The sequence below is a fragment of the Pipra filicauda genome, unplaced genomic scaffold (genome assembly GCF_003945595.2).
Source record: "Pipra filicauda isolate LSUMZ 115617 unplaced genomic scaffold, ASM394559v2 scaffold182_size1470994_pilon, whole genome shotgun sequence".
In the NCBI taxonomy this organism is placed as follows: domain Eukaryota; kingdom Metazoa; phylum Chordata; class Aves; order Passeriformes; family Pipridae; genus Pipra; species Pipra filicauda.
In genome coordinates, this window is record NW_024104290.1 from 944756 (window position 1) to 968490 (window position 23735).

The following is a 23735-nucleotide window of genomic DNA, read 5'->3' on the forward strand; positions in this document are numbered from 1 at the left end:
GTCCTGGACCACAAGGAGGGATGGACAGGCCACCCAAATGTTGCAGCTTGGTTTCCTTCACGGGCCTGAGCTGTCCCAGTGGTTAGAAAATGGGATTAAAGGGTGAAAAAAACCCAAACAACAGGTTTTGGAACTAGAAACACTGAGTAAACCCATAACCTCCCCCCAGCATTGCAGTGAGATCATGACTTTTTTCCTGTCTTATATGAAAAAAAATAAAGTATTTCTTTGCCAGCAGAGAGACGTGGAAATTAGTTTATATACCTATAAAAATAAGCAAATTATACATACCTTAATGTAAAGGATATTAGGGTCAAAATGAATGTAGTGAATATAAGGGAAAATACACTGTCTTATGCAGTTTTGCCTAAAGAAAAATTCCTTGCCACTGTAAGAAATCCTGGTACCTGCAGCAGCAGAATTCCTGGCTCCTGCCAGTTGTGCCCGTTAGCCAGGGCAAAGGACAAAACCTGCATTTTTAACCTCAGGTTCCCGGGAATAAATGAGCTTTGTAGATGGGGGGCCTGGGTTATTTTTGGTGGGGTCACATTTGTTGTGTTCCGTTTGCAGCTCCCAGGGCACAGTACGTGTGGTTGTGCAGGATGTGGCTGTTCCTGCAGGGCCACGTGCTCCCTGCCCCACTGCCTCCAGAGCTCCCTGACTTCTGGGGGGCTCCTGGATCCCGTTTTGCCTCCAGCACGGAAGTTATCCTGGTTTTTCAAAGATGCTCATCCCCTGCAACGTGGATTTTGAGTGCTGAGAGCTGGACACTTTTAAGGTAAGTGTCATAGGAATCTAAACTTAGGGGATCAATTTAGGCAACCTTTGGACAGATGGTGAAAGTTTAACATCTATTGCTGGGAGTTCCTTGTAGCCCAGCCCAAGCAGTAATTCCAAATAAAGGAAAATTGTATTTTAGAGTTGCATATTTGCCAGGCTGGAAAGGTTGAAGTGATTTATTTTAAGAACCTCCACAAGAAGTGGGGGAATTTTCTAAAAGCCTCCAAATAACAAAATTCTTTTCCAAGTGTGGACTGTTTCATTTTATAGAGAATAACATTGACTTGCATTAATACAGTTTGTCTCCTGAAGAGAAGAGGTAGAATGTGAAAAGTTTGTGACACTTTAAGCAACAGTTGATCTCACTGATTTTCTCTATGAGGAGCTCACAGCCAGGCTGCTTTTCAGCCTAATTCCCCACCAGTTGCCCACCAATAAAATGGGAAATATTAGTTACACAGGAAAGAAAACTTGGAAACTTCAGGGGAAGGAGGGGACACTTCTTACTTGCAGTGGCAAAACTTTGTTCCACCACTGTTTTTCAAGACTTATTTGAGATATCCTAAAGAAGTTTTACATTTGTCTGTGTCATTTTAGGAAGAAATGCAGAGAGCTGGAGTGGGGGGAAACTTATACAGAGTGAAGGGATTTTTTTGTTCTCTAAAAATAGAATTAAAATAGAACCTCAGACCAGTAATGACTTCTCTGAAAGTTAAAACAACTCTTAGGCAGTTGTTTCTTATTTCTGCTTCAACCAGGCTGCCAGAATGGAAACAGGACAACTTTTTTTGCAGGGTGGGGGGGTGGCTGTGCATTGTCACTCTGTTTACATACAAAAACTTTGCTGTTTTATAACTTGCTGCACTGTCAGGGCTGTACCTCCAACGCTGGCTGTTGATTCCTCAGTTCTGTGCAACTCTGTCCAGCAAAGCACTTAGGAGAAAGAACCACGCATCTGCTTGACTGTGTTTGGTTTGAAATTCATTTTGGTTTTGCTGATTTTTTTTCCTTTCAAAAGGTTCCAGGGGGGTGCAGGAAACCGTAGCTTGTGTTGTAGCAAAGTCAATAAGTGACTGTGCCCCCCCCATCCTCCACTGGAGGGGTTTGAAGGTGCTGAGGGAACGAAGGCTCCTCCTCACTAACAGCTCGGATATTTCGTTTTGCAGGAGTGGGTTTTTTTCCTCCAAAAAATCGAGCCCCAAACCTTGCAAATGACAGCAGAGAAACCCTGCCTGGGGCCACAAACCCGTAGATCCGAACTTGTGGTCATATTCCACACAAGCTTGTATCTATAGGTATGTGTCTGTCTGGCAAGTGCACAGGGTTGTGTTGCTGCATTTAACCTGACAATGTTCTGCTTTGCTGTTTCTGTCTTTCCTCTAATGCCTTTTTTTCCCCCCTCCTCCCTTGTTTGTTTGTTTTGTTGGGGGTTTTTTTAATTAATTTTCTTTTTAAGGAGTATCAAACTGGAGCTGCGACCCTCGCTCTGCGATTGCCATCTCGGCTTTGGGTGGTGTTAAAATACACTCGTGCAAAAAAAGAAACAAACAGCAGCTCGTTTGTGCCTGGGTGAGATGGGATGGGGGAGTTAAATTTGACATCAGGCTGAAGAAATTAAACCTCAGCTTCCTTCTGCCTCGGTCTGGCAGTGGGGACGTGGTAGGGAACCTTCCTGGATGGTGAATTCCGAGCTCGTTGGGAAGCAGATAAGGTGGTTTCATTTATAAAGTAACATGGGTCTGTTCTTTCTTTGCTGAGTGGCAGCAATTTGTTTGGGACAGGAACAGTCACTTCTGTTCCTTTATGCCCAGGAATCCCTGGGCACACTGCAGCTCTGGGACACAGGAGGGGATTGGCCCTGCAACTCCTATTCTCTCTCAAAAATGAGTTTATTGTAGAATCCCATTCCTTCCAATTTCATGGTATTTATGTCTTTTAAAATAGCTTTTAAGGGAAAATAGTCATGCTGTAAACTCCAAAAGAAGTCACAGAGCAGGAAAAAACCCCACCATGGAAGCAGGCAGTATAAAACCTTCTGCACAAAACTAACCTTTAAAGTTGTGAAAGTGGAACAATTATTTTCGAAGGAGTCATTTTTTTTTTAAAACCCCAACGTACAGTTTCTATATGAAAATAATTAGGCTGTAAACTCAAAATAAAGTCTGACTGTTTCTTTCCAGCAGCTTTTCAGTGTTAGTTCTCCCAAAGATTTGCTCTGCATTTCCACTTTTAAATTTCTCTGGGTTCCAACTTGGCCGCTTTGACGCACGTTGCTGCCGTCCAAAAAAAGAGGGTTTTTTTTTTCCTCCTTACTGAATTTCCAGGGTTTTCTATGTGTTTTCTATTTACTATAGAAGCATAAAATGATGTCAGAGATGTCTAATTACTCTTCTTTCTCCCTGTGATTGAAAGTGGCTTTAAAAAAGGGAACAAATCCCACAGTTTGGCGTCTGTGTGACTGTAAATTGGGGTGTAGAGGCTGGTGGTCAATATTCCCCTCCTATATGTATATATAGGATAAATATCTTTCAGGTTTGGGTGCTGAGGGGCCACATGGAAACCTGGCTGTGGGATATTACCCAGAATAGGGGCCTGGAGTCAAGATCTGCTCTGGGATCTCCACTTGAAGTTGTTTCATAGTAGCATGAGATTGCATCTAGTTTTGAGAGTAAAAAAGGTTGGTTTGTTTGTTTTTTTTCCTGAGGGTCTGTTAATATTCTGTGTTGGGGTTTGAGTTTTTTATTTAAATATCTAATTTGCTGTGTTAGATATTCACTATATTAGATATACAGTGAATATTAGAGGCCTGTGTTCTGGCTCTGAAGGAAGAATGGGCTCATTTAGTCTGCCCTCCAAGGAGAAATGAGGTGACCAAACCCAGTTCCCAATATAATCCATATTTCTGTATGGTGGTCTCTCCTCTGTAAAGCCATTTGGAGACATGGCAAAATATGCTGAGAACAGCCTGGGATTTGTCATAGATATTCCCAGAGGATGGCACTTCAGGTGGCATTGCTTGGAGAGTGCCAAGAGCCCATGGCAGGGGAACTGGGCACGCTTGGCCCCAAAATGAGGTACCACAGTTTGGTTTGAAAGCATGTTTTTTTGGATTAGAAAATCAATACTTATTTTTTTTTTCTCTGTAAAATATTTTAGTGCAGTTTCTCACTGAATATGTTGGGACTTGCTAATAAATACCCATTTGTTTTTTTCCCTTCTGGTGAGAGAATTGATTTAAACACAAAACTTCAGAGAGGTGCCATCAGAGATGGGGTGAGATGCAGGGCCTGTGCTGCTCTGAGGAGAACCACTGAGTTACATCCTGAGCCTGAGCATTTTTCTGGCCTGTACTTTATGGGACAGGTTAAACATGCCCAGGGAAGCCTCTTTGAAGGCTGTTGTCCTCTGCAGCAAGAGGTGCTGCAGGGAGGATGCCAAAGAGGGCACAGCACCACCAGCACGGCGTAGGGAATTCAATAAATTCAATAGAACGTGTTCGATGCGTTTTACTGAATTTTTAAACTTTATTTTAGCTCGTCTCTCTCGCTAAACTGGCCCCTTGTTCTTTTGAACTGCAGCCTCCAATATTCTCCCCCCCCCCCTTTTGTTTTTCAACTCAACCTTTTGAAAAGGGACCGGGTTGTGTTTTCAGCCTTAATTTGTGTTTCTTTTCTCTTGGCTGTGTTTCACTGCACTTCGTTACGTTTTCGAGTGAAACCGGGGTCTGATGAAATGATGTGAAGAACCTTGAAACGTGTCTTCCTCGTAGGGTGGAAAAAACTAATTGGAGCCTGTGGAGTTTCTACCTGTTTGTTTCTTGTGAGGTTTGTGGGTTTTTTTCCCTCTCACTTTGTGGATAAGGAGCTTTAAATTTATAGAATCAGCTGGGTTGGAAGGGACCTCCGAGATCATCAAGTCCAACCCTTGATCCAACCCCACTGTGGTTCCCAGCAGCTCTTCCCTGAGGAAGCAAACCAAAGCTTTCCCAAAGCAGACTCCTCTTTTTTCTTTTTTCCCCCAGATTTTGTAAATCATCCCTTTTTCCCCCTCCAAATGATAAGACCTGTTGCTGACAGCTCCCACTGAAAGCACCTGAGAGGTTCTTGCAGGCCAGGGTGTTGTGTGGGGTATGAAAATGAATATATTTTGTGTGCTCCCCCTTTTCCCAGCCTGGTGTGGAGCACAGTGAGCCCTTGTCAGCAGAGGAGCACACAATAGCATTCTGGTAATTAGAATAACCATATGCAGTGGCAAATGGGATTCATGATAAGCAGAATGTAATTGTGTACCCTGGAATTTGAACCGTATCCAAATACTCTTATTCAGATAATCAAATCTGGTTAAACTCTTAAAAGGCAGATAAATTTCAGTATTCTGGTTATTTCAGTAATCTGATTTTTTTTCTCTCCCCCCCTGTTTTGTTTATTTGCTTCTAATCAGCAAGGGAGAAAATAAGGAGAGGATGTTCTTAGGGGAGGAATCCAAGACTAGTAAGATACCTGCCCTTGAGCCAGGGAGTCTCCATAATTTGGGAGCATTACATGAGTAACCACAGCAATCTGAAGGTGGAGAGGTGTGCTGCAGGTGGACTGTGGGAACCTTTGGTTGTACATGATGAAATCCAGCCTCACCAGTCCACCCTGGAAGTGGCACCAACTGGGAAATCACCTGTGAGTTCCTTTATTTTAAGTGTGCAGGTGAAACCACCTTTGGCTTCAGGTCCTGCAGGATCTCAAACAAGAGCTTTCAACCTGGGCTCACTGAGCTTCACTCCAAAAGCACTGCTCACTCATACAGCAGGCCCAGACTAAGCTAAAAAATAGGTTTTGGGGTTATTTAGAGTCATCAGCACTTAATCCTTGTGCCACCAGCATCCCTGATGCCCCCTCAGATGCAGCACAGGGCATCTGTATCCTGGTGTCTCCCCCCGAGCTGATCCTGTGCCCCAGCTGCTCCCAAAAGCTCCTTTTGGTTCAGGGCTGAGAGCGTGGCCACCCTTCCCCTAGAAAGCACCAGACACTGAAATGTAATATTGAGTAAATCTTCAGATTGCTGTAATTCTTGCTAAAAGTTGAGGCAGGGAGGGTTTTTGTGATGTGTTGAAAAACTTTGGATAGCTTTCAAAATATTTGCTCGCTCTCGGTTTCGGCTGAGCCCAGATGGGGCTTCTTGCCCTGTTTTGCAGACTCCTGAAGTTCCAGCCCTGTTTAGTGTGCTTGCCAGACTTCTAGGAGAGCTCTCTGAGCTGCAGTAAACCTTTGAACCTCTTGAGGTTCCTCATCACAACCAAGTTCTAATAAAAAAGTTTCTTCAAGCGAAGGTGAAGGGGTGAGGTGACCAGAAGGAATCGTGTCAGCGTTTCCAGTGTAAAATCCCTTCTGTCTGAGCTTTAGGAAAATCAACTGTTAAAAAAAAAAAAAAAAAAAGATCACTCCAGGCTGAAATTTGGCAAACAAGATTTCAGACCTCAAACTGGAACAGTATCATTTGTGGGTTTTGGTATTTATTTTTCACTCAATGGCTTAAGGAAACACATTTGCTTCATGAGTATTTTCTGCTTCCCACTCCCTTCCTTGGCAAGCCTTGCCTGGGATCTGAGAGTGAAGGTGGGTTCTTCCTTCTTCTGCATCGTTCACAGCCCTAAAGATTCAGAGCCAAAGCTCAGCTGATGATAATAACAAAAATTCAGCTTCCTGAACACATCTGTAGTGAGTGGCCATTGCTGGAATCCTTGTGGTCTTGTTCATATCTTGTCCATATCAATAGGAGGTCTGAAAATGCATATAAAGTGTGATATAGGGGATTAATACATTGAGGCACTGTTTTCTGTGTCATTATTTGGGAATATTCTGCCCTCTCAAACCCTGTTTTTCTGTGTATTGTGACTAAATTGGTGTGAAGTATGTTCGAAAAGAGTGGGATGTTCCAGCCAGACAATCCTGAAAATCAGTTCTGGATTGGAATTCTCTCCTTGTTCTTGGAGAAATTAAATAACAAATTTGGAATTACACCAAAGTGAAGTGGGGAAAGCAGGTTTGGGAATTCTTCTCTCGGCTGAAGGGAACAAGCAGTAAAACAAATGATGCTGCTGCATAACTTCCTTGTCCAGAGTAAAGGTTACACCTTGATCTCAGGGTGTCCTCTGAGGGCAGTGGCATGGGCTGGTGCCTGCATCTGTCTGGGGAGAGCTGCTCCAATGACAATGAAAATAAGCATCCAAGGAAATTGTCTTCACGTTTCCTTCAGCATTTCGGGAATCAGAGGGTTACACCAAATAACCAGACAGGATTTTTTTAATTACACTGCTGCTTTCAAGTAAGCCTGGCTGGGCTGGGACTGAGATTTCCTTCTGTCCACAGAAGTGGGAAATCATTTCTGGGATTCTGAAAAAGCAAGAGGCCTAAAAGGGTTCCCAGGCAAGAGGCTGATGCAGGAGCACCTGCTCTGCTCTTCTCCCTGTCCTACCATTCCACAGGAACTTCCATGCCATCGATACATATTGTGATTGAACATTGCCATTAGATCACTGATCTACCCTAATTACCTAATTAGGTATGATTGTGCTAATTGGGTAAGGCCATAATTGGCAAAAATCACCGGAAAACAAACATGGAGCTTCGTGCCACCAAAGGGAAGTGTCTCACCAGACACTGGGACTGTGCCCTGCTCTGCTCCCAGGAGGGTGTTTGCTGTGGACACAGGGAGTTACCACAGGCCCAGGCACTGAGAAATGACATGAAGGCACGGAAGGAATGGCAGTCAGAAACTTCTTTTTTCCTATTTGATCTCAGTTCTTAAACTCAACACTTCAGTAACAGCAGCAGATACTCTGACTGAAGGGTGCGTGACACTTTTTGCTGCTTGAAGTTCCAGTTCCTCTGGGATGCAAAGACATTTTCAGGTGTCCAAGCTTGGGGACAAAATGCTGAAGCCAGGGGGAATAAAGGGGGAAGATTTGCCAGGATAATCACAGAATCAACTAAGCTGGAAAAGACCTCTGAGATCATGGAGTCCAAATGTGTGCAGCAGGATGGGGAGGTGTCTAAAAGTTGACCAGAGGGTGAGTTAGGGGTTGGGATAGAAACTGCTTTGGTGGATAGAAAGTACTTTGAGTCCATCCAGGTCCCTTATTTGTGCTGGGTGGCGTTGGCACGTGTGGGAACTCGGAGGAGAAGTGTTGTCCAAGCAACAATTCCCTGGCACCTGGAGCAGGGCTCAGGGCTGGGGCAGGACTCGTGTGCCAGGCAGGGCACAGCTCCCCTGCTCAATACAGAGCTGGGGGAGGGAGGGAGAAGGCTCCTTGAGGGGGTGCCAGCTCAGAGCTCACAGCTCAGGGGTTGGGGAATGTGCTGAGGAAGAGATGGAAGAGCAGCAAGTCATGGACAAAACAGCCACAGTGGCCTTTGCCAGCCTGAGAAGAATTCAGGTTATTTAGGTGCAAGTTGAGAGTAAAGGAATTTTTTCAAAGGGAATTTATTATTGTAGTCTGTGTATGAAAAGACCTTTGCTGAACTGAGGGTACAAAACTCTTTACCTTCTGTTTTGGAGCAAATTATGGGACAAGCTTTCTTGCTCAGCTCTGCTTAGAAATACCTGGTCTGCAAGGTGTGCTAATCTCAATGCAGTGGTGATGTTAAGAGCACCTTCCTCATCTATAGCTGATCAATTTATATATCTATATGCAAATTGTCTAAATATATATAATTTAAATAATATTATATAAATAGAAAGGTGGTGTTAGGCCATGGGTTGGACTTGATGATCTCAGAGGTCTTTTCCAACCTAATTGATTCTGTGATATAATATTACATCAATTTATATTTATATTATATAATAATATATATGTATAATATATATTATATTATACATTATATATATAATATATTATATAATTATACAATATATTATATATTATATACATAATATATATTATATATTATATATTATATAATTATACAATATATGTATTATATATAATTATATATAAGTCCATCTGAATATATCTATACATCTCTATCTGATCAGTTTAATCAATAATTTTACAATGCTTTGAATGATGTAATGTTAGCTATTACAAGACTGAGGTGCAGAAAAACACTTGCAAGGATAAGTTGTGGAAAATGTGAGGGGATTAGCCATGTGATGCTGAAAGGGTTCAGTTTATAGCTGCAAAATGTGAAAGAGGATGGTTTTTAAAGTCTAAAGTGGAGTTTGTCTGCTATGTCACATAGGGATTGGTGGGATTTGGGATCCTCCATCACCCCAAGTGAGCACACAGGTTCCATAGAGGTGCTTTAGTTGCATCATTGGATCTCATGTCAGAGAACAAATGTTCAGTGCACAAAAATGATGGTGTTGCATCAAGGATTTGGATGGTTTTAGACAACAGAAAAGCTCCTGGTCAGAGTACAGGGCCAGAGAGCCGTGGTTTCCTTATCCAGGGTTGTGCTTGGATCACTGTTCTGACTAATAAAATAGTTCACAGTGACTCTGCTGTTAACTAAAATAATATGTTGTATTTCCACTATTAGGTCAAAGTAAACTTTACCAAGTATGGAGTCATTAGAAATTTGGATCCTGTCAACATCATGGACATTTAAACCTTGCAGAAAGATTGTTTTGTGGTTTTTTCCCCAAATATCCTTCTGCTGTTGCAAGCTGAACTCTGTTTCTGTTCAGTCCTGGAATGTAAAGGTGCCTTTTTCACAAGCAGCAGTGCTCCTTTATCCTGAGAAAACAGGACCAACCAAGCCCACGTGCACTGAGCAGAGCTCAGCACCCTTTCCTGGGCTTTGATTCCCGTGGAATCCCCTTCCAGCCCAGAGCTGCTGTGCCTGAGGGTGCCCTCACCTGAGAGGCAGCATCTCAGCACTCAGCCAGTTCCAGCAGCATATTTTAGGATGCTAATCCCTGTTTGTGAGCCTTTTAATCCCTGTTTGTGAGCCATAATAAAAAGGCAGCACAGGGCTTTAAGTAGCACCTTGGTGGGTGCTGGGAGTGAGTCACAAGGATAACATCCTGCTTGTTTGACTGTGCACTAATGCAAGTTAAAAACATGTTCCTTGCTGAGGGAACACTGTCTGGCTGCTGGCAGAGGCCCGGGGTTGCGTTTTCTAAAATGGTTAATTTTAACAAGGGTAAAATTCGCTGTAAACTTTCTGCCCCCTTTTGCAGTTCTTCTCCTAATCCCACTCCTGCAATCGTCCTTTAAACATCCGGGAGCCCGGGCGCCTGTTCCAAGGTCAACGTTATGTGTGTTCAAAAAGGAAGAGACATGTCAGGACAGATTTCATCCTGAGCCTTCTTAAGTGCTTTAAAAAAAAAAAAAAAACCACCAAAAAATAAATGTATGTATATGTTCTGTGCTGTAGTGCAGATGCATCTGCTGCGGAAGGGGGGGAAAACTACTTTTTTTTTTTTGTCCAGGGACAAAATTCCTTCTTGTGTGAAAATTGATCTGTACCTAGCAGGAATAACCCTGCCTTGCTGTGTCTTATCTAATCACACACGTAGGGGAGCTGCTGTTTGTCCAAACAAAGCATATTTTTTTCACTTCTAAATCAGCACGCCAAGAATCCGGAGGCCTTTTTTTTTTTTTTTTTTTTTTTTATTTTTTTTTTATTTAAGTGGAAACCCCTGGCACAATGTGTCTGCCGTGGAGTGGTGGGTAGAATTCAGCATTTTTGACTGCATGCATCCAGGTTGAGGTAGTAGGTTGTATAGTTTAGAATTACACCAAGGGAGATAACTGTACAACCTCCTAGCTTTCCTTGGGTCTTGCACACAACGGCGTGAGGAGCGACTGTAATTCCTCAGCTCTGGACATGTGGAACAGCAAAGAGCAGGTAAGACGAGCTGGAAACTCCTTTTATTTTCTTCTGCCTCTCTAGAACTCCAGAAATGTTGGTTCTCTCGGCGTTTTTTCACTTGTTGGTGCAGCGTTATTGAGTTTTTAGCAAATCCAGCAGACCAGTAGTGCTTGTGTGACTTTATTAGCCTTCCAGCTAATGTGTAACATCCCCAAAAACATATCAGTGTTATTGCCTCCATGGTCAGCAGTCAGGAATCTCCAAAGGTAAAAACATCCTGTGTTGTATCTGTTCCCTTTCCATTAGTCTCTGGCTCAGTGAATTCCACAGTGGGAGTTAAACCCGATGGTGCTGATGCTTCTGGATAAAGGGGTTTTGTGAAAGTACCTAAATCTCCCCAGCCCTCAGGAGAGCTGTTCTTAGGGATACCCACAAGTGATTACACTCAGCTAAAATGGTGATTCCTGAGGGTTTTTCCCTAGGTTTGTACAGTTATATTGGGGGTTTCAAAGGTTGATGCTTCTGGGTGCCTCCAATAGAGCTGGTTTCGTTCTCCCTCCCAGAAGGTCGGGTTCAGGAGCTGTGGGACAAAAGACCCCCCTGTCTAAAATGCAGGGAATATACCAGCTGTGCCTAAATGCTGTTGAAATCTATGTGTTTATTTGCCTTAATATTTGTGACCTAAAAAACCCTCCAGAACTCTGGGGTTTTATCTCATGAAGTTGGAACACAAAAGTGAACATCTTAATGTTGGGAGTGTTCCGGGTTCAGGTCCCTTGGCAGCCTGAAAGTGGTGACCAGAAGACCTGATCAGGGTCCAGAACCTGAACCTTAGATCTTTTGACTCTGTATATGACTAATTCTGGCAAGAGTTTTCGAGTTCCCAGAAATAAGAGGCACTGTCTGCCTGTGGGTAAACTTTCTAAGCTAGTGAATAAAAGTAAAGAGTTGTCACTGGCTTAATTTCATTAGGCTAACCTAAAAGTGTGAACATGATAATGATATTTCAAGGTATCTAAGTAACCCAGAAAAACCTTGTGGGTTTTTTTTTTTCCTGGTAAAATGGCACTTAAAAACTTGAATATCTGCAGATCCTTGGTTACTGAATGCAAAGAGAAGCTGGAGGGTTCTCGAGCATTACACAGGGCTCACTTCTTATCCAAAAAGTGGATTACTGGGGTTTTATTTCGTCTTGTTTTCAAAGAGGTTATAGATGTCACTGCCATGGTTTATAACTCTGCAGTTCCTTAGGACAAGGAAAGTTTCTGGGCTAACACAACCCTGCTTCTGTGTTTCATGCATTAAGGACAGGCAGGTAGTTAAAAACAAGGAATCTTTTTGGCATGTTTTAGGCAGTACCTTATTTCCTCCCCCCCCATAAATCTTTTTGCAGATGGAAGTGTGCAAATTTTCAGCTGTAAATCCACGAGCTGCATTGACTCCCATCCAGAGCAGAGCTGTTCCATAAGGGTTGGTTTTGTTACCCTGTTTGGTGCTTCTCTGGGAGCACCTTTACGAAGGACTGGTAATAATCCCAAATAAGAACAGTCTCTTCTTGTTTTGGTGGGAGCATTTTAGATTTGCTTTGCACAACTATAAGCTTCAAAAATAGTGCTGGTTTGTCCTAATGCAGTTTGTGGCCATTAAACATAACTTCATGCTAAGTATGTAGATGGTATGATATGTAAATTAAATGATCTATCTTGCCCCAAAGAACAATAATTAAAGAGGAGAATGGTCAGTGGGAAACATAATTCAATGTGCATATTTTTCTTCTGAACAAAATAGCATTCCAGCTCTCCCCCTGATGAGAGGAATGTATTGTCAATTAATTAGACTCCCATCATATGTCCTCGGATGCCCTTCTATCATATGCCTTCCATATGTCCTTATGTCATATGCCTTCCATATGCCCTCTGTGTAATTAAGCTCCTATCATATGGCTTCTATCATATGCCATTTAAGTGGATTTCCAGGAGAATGTGGCAGTGTTACAGTTATGGACCTTTTGCAACGAGGAAAGGAACAACTCATGAGCTGTAAATTGGAAGAGGAGGAAGCAAAAGGAAGGTGGCTCGCCCTGAACAGTGTCTTTAATTGCCAGTTTTGTTTCTCTCAGCTCGAGCGGTGAATGGGAAAAAGTGTCCTGTTTTCCTCCTTTTCCATTTCTGTGCCATGCCCAGCTTTTATCCAGTTGAGCCTGTGAATAGCCAGAGAGATAGCGACTGTTTTTCAGGGAACATTTCCACTGGAACGTGAAATGCAAAAGAAACAATCCCCCTCCCAGAAAAGTGTTTGTCCTGCGATAGCAAAATGTGTAAACTTGGGTCTTGTTTCTGTCCCTTCACATGAAGTGGAGTTTAAGAGCAGCGTGGAGAGGGAATTAATGAGAAGGGGATGGTACAATTCCCTTCAGCACACATCCCTGTTCTCCCTCATGGACCAGGGGTGTGGAGAGCACTGTGCTTTTCTTGGCATAGGAATTGCTTGGGAGATGGGGTTCTGATGTACAGGCAGAGGCAGTGAGATGGAGTCCAAATTTACTGTGACTTATTAAGGATAAAGACAAAAACCAGGCACTGATGTTTATATACATAATGAAGAAAACTGGAGACATCCAAGGAATGATGAGATCTTGGAGTGGTTTCCAAGGCAAGGGCAGATAATGTGCTCGATTGCCTTATGAACAGTTGTGTGTCTGTGCATCCTCTCATCCCAACAACTGCTGAGACTCTTTTCTAATCCCAGTCAGATTTGGTGGAAGAGCTGTGACTTCCAAGACTGTTCTGCTCCATCCAGCTTTACAGGAACTCCAGAAATCCCAGCAGTCAGGAAGGAGGTTGAAAGGACAAGGAGAAGGTAAAACAGTCACATGTGCTGAGGTCTCCAAACCATAAAATGCAGAGCAGTTTGTAGCATATCCCAGTTTACCTGGATGGAATGAGAACAGTTCGGATTCCCCCTGGCTGGTAACCAGTTTGTCCCTAAAGATTTTATATTCCAGCTGTTAGAGAAGTCTAAACCCCACAGCATCATGATTTCACTGCTATTCTGATGTGCTCTGCCTGGATTCAGTCAGTATTGACCAAAAAAAGGTCCTATATTGGCTGTGCAGGCATTGTGCTACCCACTGTTTGGGATGGAGGTGCATTCCTGAGGGACAGCTGACAGGTCTTACTTTAATTTTCAGCTTTCATTTTCAACTCAATCCTCATTTAAATCACACACACACACACAAAATACAGCCAGTCCATCTGAAAGCTCTGTGTCATTAGGGAAATTATTCGGGAAAAATTCATGTTGTGGTCCTGCCCCATCATTAGTTTGCTGGTGCCACAGTTGTAAACTGCAAATTAAGGGAAGCCTTTAAGCCTCTTGTAGTGTACCACTGAAATTATCTGCCAGGAATTATTACCAAAGTGCTCTATTCCAAAATACTTTGGTTTACTGGGCAGCAAGAAAACACTTGCAATGGTGCCCATGGCAGATTTTCTTCTGCTTCTGTGTTTTCACATGATTGTGATACTTGTGGAAGATGAAACTTTCACTGTTAGAGGCATTTTTTATTGTATTTTTTTTTGTGTTTTTTTTTTTTAAAACAGTGTCTTCCATCTATTTCCACACCCAGCTGAAACTATGCTGCAACACTTCAAAATCAGATGCTTGAAGTACAGTCGAATTTGTACATAAAAGTTTTGTAAGAACTGGGATGGAATAGAGTGGAATGCCAGAATGACTCATTGTTTAATGAATAAGGCCCTAAGTGTTCTATTGATGCCATTTATAAATCTCTATAAAATGTATAGAATTCATGTCATAACTGGAATTCCAAGCACAGCAACCTTGTGAGCTAAATTGTGATGATGATGGGGTACTGCACAAATTAATATGGATTCTAACACGCTTCTGCTTGAAAGCTGCTCAGACAGTTAAAAATAAGACAATTTCATTACACAGATTCAAAGCCCCGAGCTCAGAAATGCTGCTTTTGGAAATTCCTGAGGAAGGAGGATGTTTCTGTGTGTGTGAGGGTTAAAAAGCATAACCTGTAAGGGAAGCAGATGTCCTTCCAATGAGGTGGAGGTATCGATTGCAATGCACAGTGCAATTGGAAAATAAAAGTATTAGCTGGTATAGGGCAGCTCAATATTTGGAACTCTTCTGTTGGAAATGAGCAGTGTGAGGCTGGAGCAGAGATCTGATCACACATCCCTCTTTTTGACTTTTTTGTTCCTGCTTTTCCCTTCTCAGAGCTCAGCAGTTCAGATGTGAAAGCAGGTGAAGTTCAGCATTTCCAGTGGGAGTTTTTGAGCCAAGTTCTGTATCCCCTCAGAGTTCAGCCAGAGACAAACTCATATAATGTGTGGGGTTGGACTAGCAGGATTTAACCTGGTGAGAAAAGCTTCCAGTCTAAACTGGAACAGAAAGGAAATCTGATGCTTGGAAATTTCCCATAGCAGAGGAAGATCCAAAATGCTTTATTTGGGAACAATCCCCCCCTTCCTTTTTATTTTTTTCTTTTGTTCTGTAAAGAATACAAAACTTTTGGTTGCCCTGACTCTGGTGCTCCAGGCAGTTCCACTTGCATAGATTTAATTTATATATTCAAAATATAAAATGTATTCTCCCCCAGCAAATAATCTGTACAGGCTATAGGGTGAAATTAGCCTCTTTGTGCAATGTCATGGCCCTGTTTCTTGGTTAAATAAGTTCGAGAATCAGGTTTCTGGGGCAGATATGGAAAGAAATTGAAATTCTTCTGTGTTTTATGCAGTGGCTCCTCCTTCCCACCACCTGCACTCGAGACCCCTTGGAAGAGCCCTGTTGAGGAGCAGTGTGGGTGTAGCTAATACTGAGTCTGTAATTTCTGTTTTCCACCTGTGTTCTTACAGAATCATAGAGTGGTTTGGCTTGGAAGGGACCTCAAAGATCATCTGGAAGGTTCCCATGTCAGGGCAGCCTCATGTTGGGGTTTGGGGCTCTCTGTTGGGTCAGTGAGGAGAGATTTGCATCAGCTTTGACTCACCCTGCTGCCACTTCTCCTTCCTGGTGATTTCCCTCATCTCGTCCCTGTTCCAGGTGTGACACACAGATTTCATTCTGGCTCTCATGATGTATTAACCAAATGTCAGGCTGGAGTAATTTATAATTAACAGTGATGCATTAATGTCGTGCCCAGCGATTGCAGTGTGAGAGTATTTTTGTGAATGGGGCATTTTTTTTTTTAATTCTTGCAACTGTTGATGTCCAGAATAGCCACAACCAGGCAGGCAAACGGTCAGGAAAGACAGATTTATTCTTTTTTGTTTTGTTTACTCATTGACTTCTTGATGGGTGAGTGGACCTTGTTATTCCTAGATGGAGTGGAGATATAACTCAAGCCATGAATGCAAGTTTTTATGAACATTTAAGGTCTTGCTCCTGTTATAAAATTGGAGTGGATAAACCCCTGCTCAACACTAATGTGAAAATCCTCTGAGCACTGTCTATATTTTTTTGGGCCCAAAGACAGAGCACAGCAGCTGTTCTACCCAATCTGAGAAGACAAAGAGTGGCTCAAAAAAGTGCCAGCAAAAAGGGTCCAAAGCAGGGAGAAATCTGAAACTGCTACAGGGAAATGTTCCCATTAGAAAGGAAAACCAAATGGATGTTAAAATGAAAGGGAAGACTGAGGATCTCATAGTTCCACAAAGTGAGTGCAAGGAGACGTGTAGTGAAATTAAATGGTGACAAATTGAAAATGTTTCATAAAGCAATTCTTTCCCACCAGTATTTAATTAGGAAAGGAGCCTAATTGCTTTTAGAAGTTAATGGGAAGTTTGCAAGCCTAGAACAGATTAGATACTTGTGTTTTTAATAACCATCCATAGAATTATGGTAATTCATTATGCAAACTTCAGAATGGAGTTCAGAGTTTGTGTTTCAAGGTTTAGGATGAGGTGCAGCACTTCAAGCCCAGGGAAGAACCAGTGGGAAGGACAGCTCTGGCCTGTCCCAAGCTGCTAATACTTGTCACTATTAGAGGAGGTATGTTGGAGAAGGCTGGATTCTGGCCCAGTCTATATATGTCCCCTGCACAGGATTAAGCACATAGTTTGCCACTGGCAAAGAAAAGGGAAGGGTTGATAGATGTTTGTCCTTCACTTGGGTTCATATATTGAAAAACTGCAATACTGCAGTGTTAATAATAGTTATTCAAAAGCATGGAGCACTGAATAACTCCTTTGCAGTGGGAAAGGATTGAGTGTCCCCTGGCCAGAAAGGAAAGCAGAGGAAGGTGAGTGAATTACCCCAGTGTGTTATTGGAGGGCTGGGTACAAAAGCCAGGTCAGTTGGATTGAGGGCTGCATCTAAACATATGCTGTGACCTTTTCCCTCCCCATTTCTTGGAACCCTGGTATTGCCAGGAGTAATAAAAGTCCCAGAAGCAGTGAGGGGGTCACACCTGGCTCTGCCTTCACACCCACTGTCCAGTGTGAGGTCAGAGCTGATCTTCACTCCCAGATGATCCTGGCTGGAGATCTGTGCTTGGTGCTGGATTTGGGGTCACTGCAGCCCCTGCAGAGTGTAGGCAGGCCCTTTGTATTCCTTGGCTTAAGTGAGATTTAAGGAATTGCTGTAAACAGCAGGTCAAACCCATTCTGGGATTAATGGCGCTGGGGTGGGTTTATTGAAAAGTTTGTTTTTCTTGTGTTTGAAGTGGCCTCTCATCTCCTCTGACAACAAATAGCAGTTGTGGCATCAGAGAGTGGTTTGCAACAGTGGTGTTTGCAGCCTGTCAGCTGCCACAGCTTCCCCTTGGCTTCCCATTTCCTTTCGTGAAGGAGGTTGTTGGATTTGGAGGATGGGATTTTAAAAAAAGAAAGAGGAAGAGAAGGAAAAACAGGGAAGGAAATGGGAAGGGAAGAAGGCAAGACTCGATTGCTCTCTGCTACTGATCTTGTGGTTTGAGTTGATTTGAGAAAGTGCCCTTCCAATGGCTTTTGAAATGTGAAAGAAGAACTTATTTTATAAGAGCCCTAAGACAGTTCAGTCACGTGCTTCCCCTCATTTGAATGTGGGAATAATTAGTGAATGAGAAGTTAAACTAGAGGAGGTGTTAGTGGACAAAATACAATCAGTGTCCACTACTTCCTGTGTTGGTAATGATGTAGTTACACTGTGAATCAGGTCTGTGTGTAGGTTTTAGGATGGAAGTTACTGATCAGCAATATTGTATTTATTTTTAGGAATGTATAATATAATAATGTATCATTTATGGTGTATGATATTATAAATATATTTATAATTCCCTGTTTATTTTGATATTTAGTTTACTACAGCATCTAATAAATCCACAAGGGCCCTCTACCCAACCTGTGCCAGGGCCTCCCCACCCTCCCAGGGGAGAATTTCTTCCCAATATCCCATCTAAACCTCCCCTCTGTCCATTGGAAGCCCTTGCTGGAGTAACAACAAGGACAGAACGAGTCTCTCCTTTCCCTGGGTGTCCGAGGGAGGTTTAGAAGCTCCAAGAAAGATGGAATTCACTGGGGAAGCTCCAAGTTTGTAAAGCAGCTCCCTCGCTGCCTGGTGCCACATTGCATCACATCTGAACGAGGGGTTTGCATTATATATTAGCCCAGATCTGTCCTCAGATACCCTGCTCTGCAGAAGACCACTTTTAAATCTTTAATAGGGCATTAGAGCAATTTGCCTGTGATTTGGTTTTAAGTGGGCAAGGAGAGTGGTGACAAACGAAGCAGGGAGGCCCTCGAATTCTTTGAATATTCCATGTTTTCCTGGAACTGTTGGGAAAAGGCTGCCAGAAAGGTCTTGGCAGGTTTTCTAGGTGGCTGGCCAAGTCTGAAGCAAACGTGGATAGTTAACAGGCTAATGCAGCTCTGGTTCTGAGTTCATACGTATATAACATACGTTTTTATTTAAGAAATCCCACCACATGGAGGAGCAAATGTAGTGCTAATATATCTTCCTGAAAGAAAAGAGCGAGGGGGAAAAACACTGTCATCTCATAACAATAAAATGAAGGATCTTTTGCCCTTGCTTTTTAGGGACTTGGGTTGTCAGTTGAAGGAGAGAAGTCGTAGGAAATGAAACCAGGAGACAGGCAGTGGCTTTCCCACGAGGGCCCCACGTTAATCAGGAATGGCTTATGGAGCAATAGTTGGTGTCTGAGGAAAGAGGCAGAAGTTGTTGAAGGAATGGATTTCCGTTGCTAGATTGGCTTTTTGTTGTTGCCACGCAAGTAATTAAAAATGGCAATTAAGCAGGAAAGTGATCGAATGGTCACTGGGGACCTGCTGCTGCACTTGGGTCCACATGGACAATCCGTTGGAGAGGGAAGCAGGAGACCACCTGTGTGGGTCAGATAATGAGAATTAGGGGCTGTTACTGAACCATCCCAGGTGTGGATTATGTTGGGAAGGGTTTCTCTGGGCACCAGGGTTGGGATCATGGTTCTGTTTGGTCCCAGGGAATTGGTGTTTACTCTGGTGGCTGGTGGAAGTTGTTCCTGGGAAACACGAGGTGGGATTTCTTAGAGACACCAGGTGAATTAGCTTTGCCATTTTAATATTGTCTCCACTGCCAGGGATTCTGGTTTGTGTACAGCTCCTGGGGCTTGTCCTGTTTTATTATTAATGGGGCAAAGCCTCTACCCTTAGAGTGAAACAATTTATTTTTCTTTATTAAAACATCGGTGCAGACCCTGAAGTTGTGCCCTGGACTCCCTGTGGGGTCTTGGATGAGTCATTTATTTTTCTTTGGTTTTATTCCCTGCCTACAAAATAGAGGTCCTTGTTCCTCAGAAGGAGTGTTGTAAAGACAGAGGAGCTGGTCTTGTGTGAGTTGTTCAGGGACAGTCATGTTGGAATTGCAAGTGAAGAAATCTCTGTGAAGAAATATTTCTGATGGACTGCCTTTGTGCTGACAGCCATTCATTGGTTCTACAGAGTTAAAACTGGCAATGTCTGTAATCTGACAGTATTTTTGTAAATAAAATCATCTTGAAAAGGTTTTTATTACACTTGAGAAATCCTAATTAATGTTATTTATTATCATAGCAAGTTAGGTAACCTGTTAGTGTTTTATATGATCACAGTAAGTTAAGTAACCTGTTAATGTTATTTATTATCACAGTAAGTAGGATATTCAGTTTTTTCTGTTTGTTTTCACCATTTTCTGTCTCATTAAAGTGTTCTGCTGTCCTTTTGCATTATAGAAACCAGCAGCTCTGGGTGTAGGGTGCAGCAGAGCCTGCAGTGCAGCGTGAAGTGATGCAGAAGTGTGGATGGCACCGGGAGCTGCTGCGCCTGCTCCTGCTGCTATTCCTGGCACGCAGGGACTGAGCAGCGTCTGATGGGCCAAATGTGAGTCCTCGGAGGCTGCTGTGTCTTCCTCGCCTCCTGACACTCATTCTGTCTGTCACATCCCCCTGGATGCCTGGCTCTGTGCTGTTTAGTCTGCTCTCAGCACCCGTGGAGCAGCTGAGCAGGAGCTGCTGTGACGGGCTCGGGTCGAGGTGCCCAGGCCTGTTATTGCTTTGACAGCAACACCTAAATAAATGTCTTGGCATCCTGGAGTCACCCTGCGAGGAGAGACTCCCTGTCCTCAGTCTGAGTGCATCAGGCAGGCAGGAGAGGGAGCAGGGATGGAGAGGTTTGCCCAAGCCAGGGAGCACGTGGAGCGGCGGGGCTGGAACAGGGGCAGGGCTGTTGGATCCTCCCCACTGTCAGCACGGCTGATCTGGGATTCCTCTGCCTGCTGCTGAGCCAGCTCCTGCCTCTCCCTGGGCAGGGAACAGTGCCTTGCACCCACCAACCAGCTGGAGGGAATATTTCGGTGTCCCACCTTTGCAGTGCCTAAGACATGTATTTATTTAATGCGAGAAATAAACCTTCACGTGTTAATTTATTTATTTTTTTTTAAATTGTGTCAGCTGTAGTACTAGAAAACCAAGGAAACGTATCTTTGTTTTATCTTTTAAATAATTCCACCCTCTCTTTAAAAAGAAATAAGTGCTGGTGAGAAGGGTGAAGTCTGACAAGAGGTCAGGGGATGTTTAGGAATTACTGTGCTTTGAGGTTCTTCAGGTCCCTGTAGTCTCTCAGGGCTCTTTACAAACATTAATTAAGGCTCAGAGGCCCAACTCCTTTCTTAGGTGCCATAGTTATGTTATCAATTTGTGTTGGTTTTTCTGTAGGGAAGAACTGAAAATAGTCCACAGTGAATTCCTGGAGGAGATGGGAAAAGATCTGTGGACTGCAGGCCCCCAATCTGTGATTTACAGTCTCTCCTTTACAGGTGACCCCAGCACTCCTTTCCTATCAAAATACAGCTCATTCTAGTGCTGCTTTTAGTCTCATGGATATCTAACTTTAATTTAATTTTCTACTTTTCCTGCCAGCTCAGATTCCCAAAATGTCCCCAACCTTTCTGCGTGTTTCTGAAGTTGAATTTGGGTTCAGCAGTTTGGGCTCTAATTGAACATCCTCAACAGGTATTATTTTCACTGGCTTTTTCAGAAAAAAAAAGAAAGAGTTCATTGAGAGACACCATATTTTTCGTGCAACGATTCTATTGATATTCCAAGTGAAGTTTAAAAAAAACCATTAAATGTTGACCAGACAGGTTTTCTTTGTAGCAGCCTTTTAGGTTAATGTGTTCATATAACTCCATCTCTTAGTAACTGATATATTTCAAAATATCAGATCTTAAGAAGTTATGTCACCAAACCAGGTTAGATTTCTCTGAAATCAGAGTGAGGTTCTTGGAGCTTTCATTGTGCTCTGCGTGAATCGAGTCTTCTTTGAAACTTTGGGTGGAAATGTGAAATATGAGGGGTTTTCAGGTGCTTTCCGTGCTCTGGAATTGGAAGATCATTCAGGAGGAGATGTAGTGCTTTTTTGCATGACTTCAGGCACATAACTCGGAGTTTCACCTTGAGTTTGAGTTCCCTTAAATCCGTTGTGTTTGGGAGAACTCACGGACTGGGGCAGATTGGTGACTCCCCACAGACAAAACACACAGAACTCCGGGGACAGAGTTCCCACTTCTCGTGCTCTGACAGGGGATGAATTAATCTCTGTAACCTTTCTTTTGGAATTCCTCTGGGATATTGGCTGACCCTTTGTTGAACTTCTCCCTTTTCCCCAACCTTGGGTTTCAGTAAGGGGGCAGTGTCCCAGGGCCTTTCCCAGGAGGGGAACAGCACAGCCTCACTTTGCTTTTTCCCTTGGAAATCAACTGGTTTATGGCTTTTTCACCTTATTATTTCAATTGTTCTCCATTATCCAGGGACTGATAGAGTTGGAGCTCAAAGAGAACCTGTTTTCAGAGCTGGGGAATGGGGAGAAAATACAACCACCACTTTTTTTAAGCTGTGTTGTTGTCAGGATAGTGCTTGGGTGAGGCAATACCCTGTTGGGCTGGGAGGTGAAAGCTGGTGGGTGAATCAGGATTAAAGGAATTGGTGGTGGTGAAATGGAATTTACACGATCTTCAACCACACTCCATCCTCTCTGTTGACTGACAGGGCATCAGATGGGGATGACAAAAGCACTCTGGACACAGCAGCCTTCTTCCAAGGACCTCAGTCCCTCCCAGGACACGGTGAGCATTGTTGTGGTGGTTCTGTATTATGGGCAAGCAAGGTAAGAAGTGATTTTATCACTGACTTGATGTGCAATTGGCCAGTGGTCTACAAAACAGTCAAGTTCAAATTAGAAGCTTTTGGTTGTCGAGCTCCTCACTTTGTAGAATGATGTTCTGGAAATATCCAAGTCAGGATGCCTTTGCCCAGTTTTGCTTTCCATGGCTGTGCCCCACACTGTGAATTTGTACCATTCCTCACATCATTAGAATCCTTTGTTTGTATTAGTAAATGCTTCTTACTCCTCTGAAGACATTTTATTAATTTGTAAACTATTCCCATGTATTCTGTTCCTATGGCTGAGCTATAAGTGTTATTTTGGAGATATTTCCTAAGTAATCTCTGTGTAGTTTGCCTAGAGTGAAGTTATTGACTTGTCTCAGAAAGGCCTTAAGGTTTTATAGTTAATGCTTAAGTCCCTAAAGCTTCCTCCCTGGCTGAACATTCCTTCTCCTATGAATTGCTAATTCCAATTGATCTGAGAAAAAAAAAAAGACAGAAATAGTTTGTATTTTCTCTACTTTCTGCTCTAACTGTGCACCTACCAAGGTCTCTTCTTGCTTTGATCCCATCTCTGTGATTAAATTCATTCTTCCTTTCTGTTTTCCAGCTTCTCTCTGCAAACTTCCTCTCACTCCATTTCTGCAAGAACTTTTGCTGCAAACCAGGTCCCTGAGAGGATCACTGAGGGGGAGGCCAATTTATTTCTATTTATTTATAAATGAGCTGCAGAGACTTGGCCCCTTTTTAAACATAAGAACAATTTTCGGGCCTCTTTCAGTTGTGGTTATTTCACTCAAAAGGAAAAAAAAAACCAACCCCAAGCACAGAACAATAGAGAAATATGAGGAGTTGTGGAAACCCCTCAAACTTTCTCTGTTTAGATTTTACATTCCTGGTGGTCACAGGGCCAGGTGATGCTGCCAGTTGTGTTTTCTTCTGGAGTGCCTGGCTTGGATGATCCCAAAGCACCAAGCTGAGTTCATTGCTGTGATCAAACTAGAATGATACCTCTGGTGGGTTTTTTTTGGGTTTTTTTTGGCCCTCAAGGTTTTGGAATTTGAGCCTTTGAAAAACAGGGTTACTGGACTCTAGTAAATGAAGTGTTTGGATGTCAGTGATGATTCATAAAAGCAATTAAAAAAAGGAAAGTGCTTTTCCTCTGAGCGGAATGTCTTGGTTTGAAGATGCCCTAAAAGTGTGTGCTGCTCTGTTTCCAGCACAACACTTCTTATCCTGTGGTTCTGCTGATCTAAACCAAATTTTTTTCACACAGTCACAGAACAGTCGGGGTTGGAAGGGACCTCTGGGGTCACTCAGTCCAACCCCCCTGCCCAGGCAGGGTCACCTGGAGCAGGTGACACAGGAACGTGTCCAGGTGGGGTTGGGATGTCTCCAGAGAGGGAGACTCCATGCCCTCCCTGGGCAGCTGTTCCAGTGCTCTGCCACCCTAAATTCTTCCCCATGTTGGGCTGGAACTTGTTATGTTTTCCTTT

The 23735-nt window shown here is 43.1% G+C and overlaps 1 long non-coding RNA gene across 5 annotated transcripts; it reads left to right on the forward strand.

The window, feature by feature from the left end:
- Positions 1 to 565: 565 nt before the first annotated feature.
- LOC113983990 lies at positions 566 to 23583 on the forward strand. Of its 5 annotated transcripts, none has more exons than XR_005563047.1 (3): positions 566 to 778; positions 19810 to 21087; positions 22123 to 23583. It is a non-coding gene; the product is annotated as an uncharacterized LOC113983990 (long non-coding RNA). The 5 variants fall into 5 exon arrangements; XR_005563046.1 differs by lacking the exon at positions 566 to 778 and having other exon boundaries at positions 10627 to 20891; positions 20995 to 21087; XR_005563049.1 differs by lacking the exon at positions 566 to 778 and having other exon boundaries at positions 10627 to 20891; positions 21000 to 21087.
- Positions 23584 to 23735: the final 152 nt, after the last annotated feature.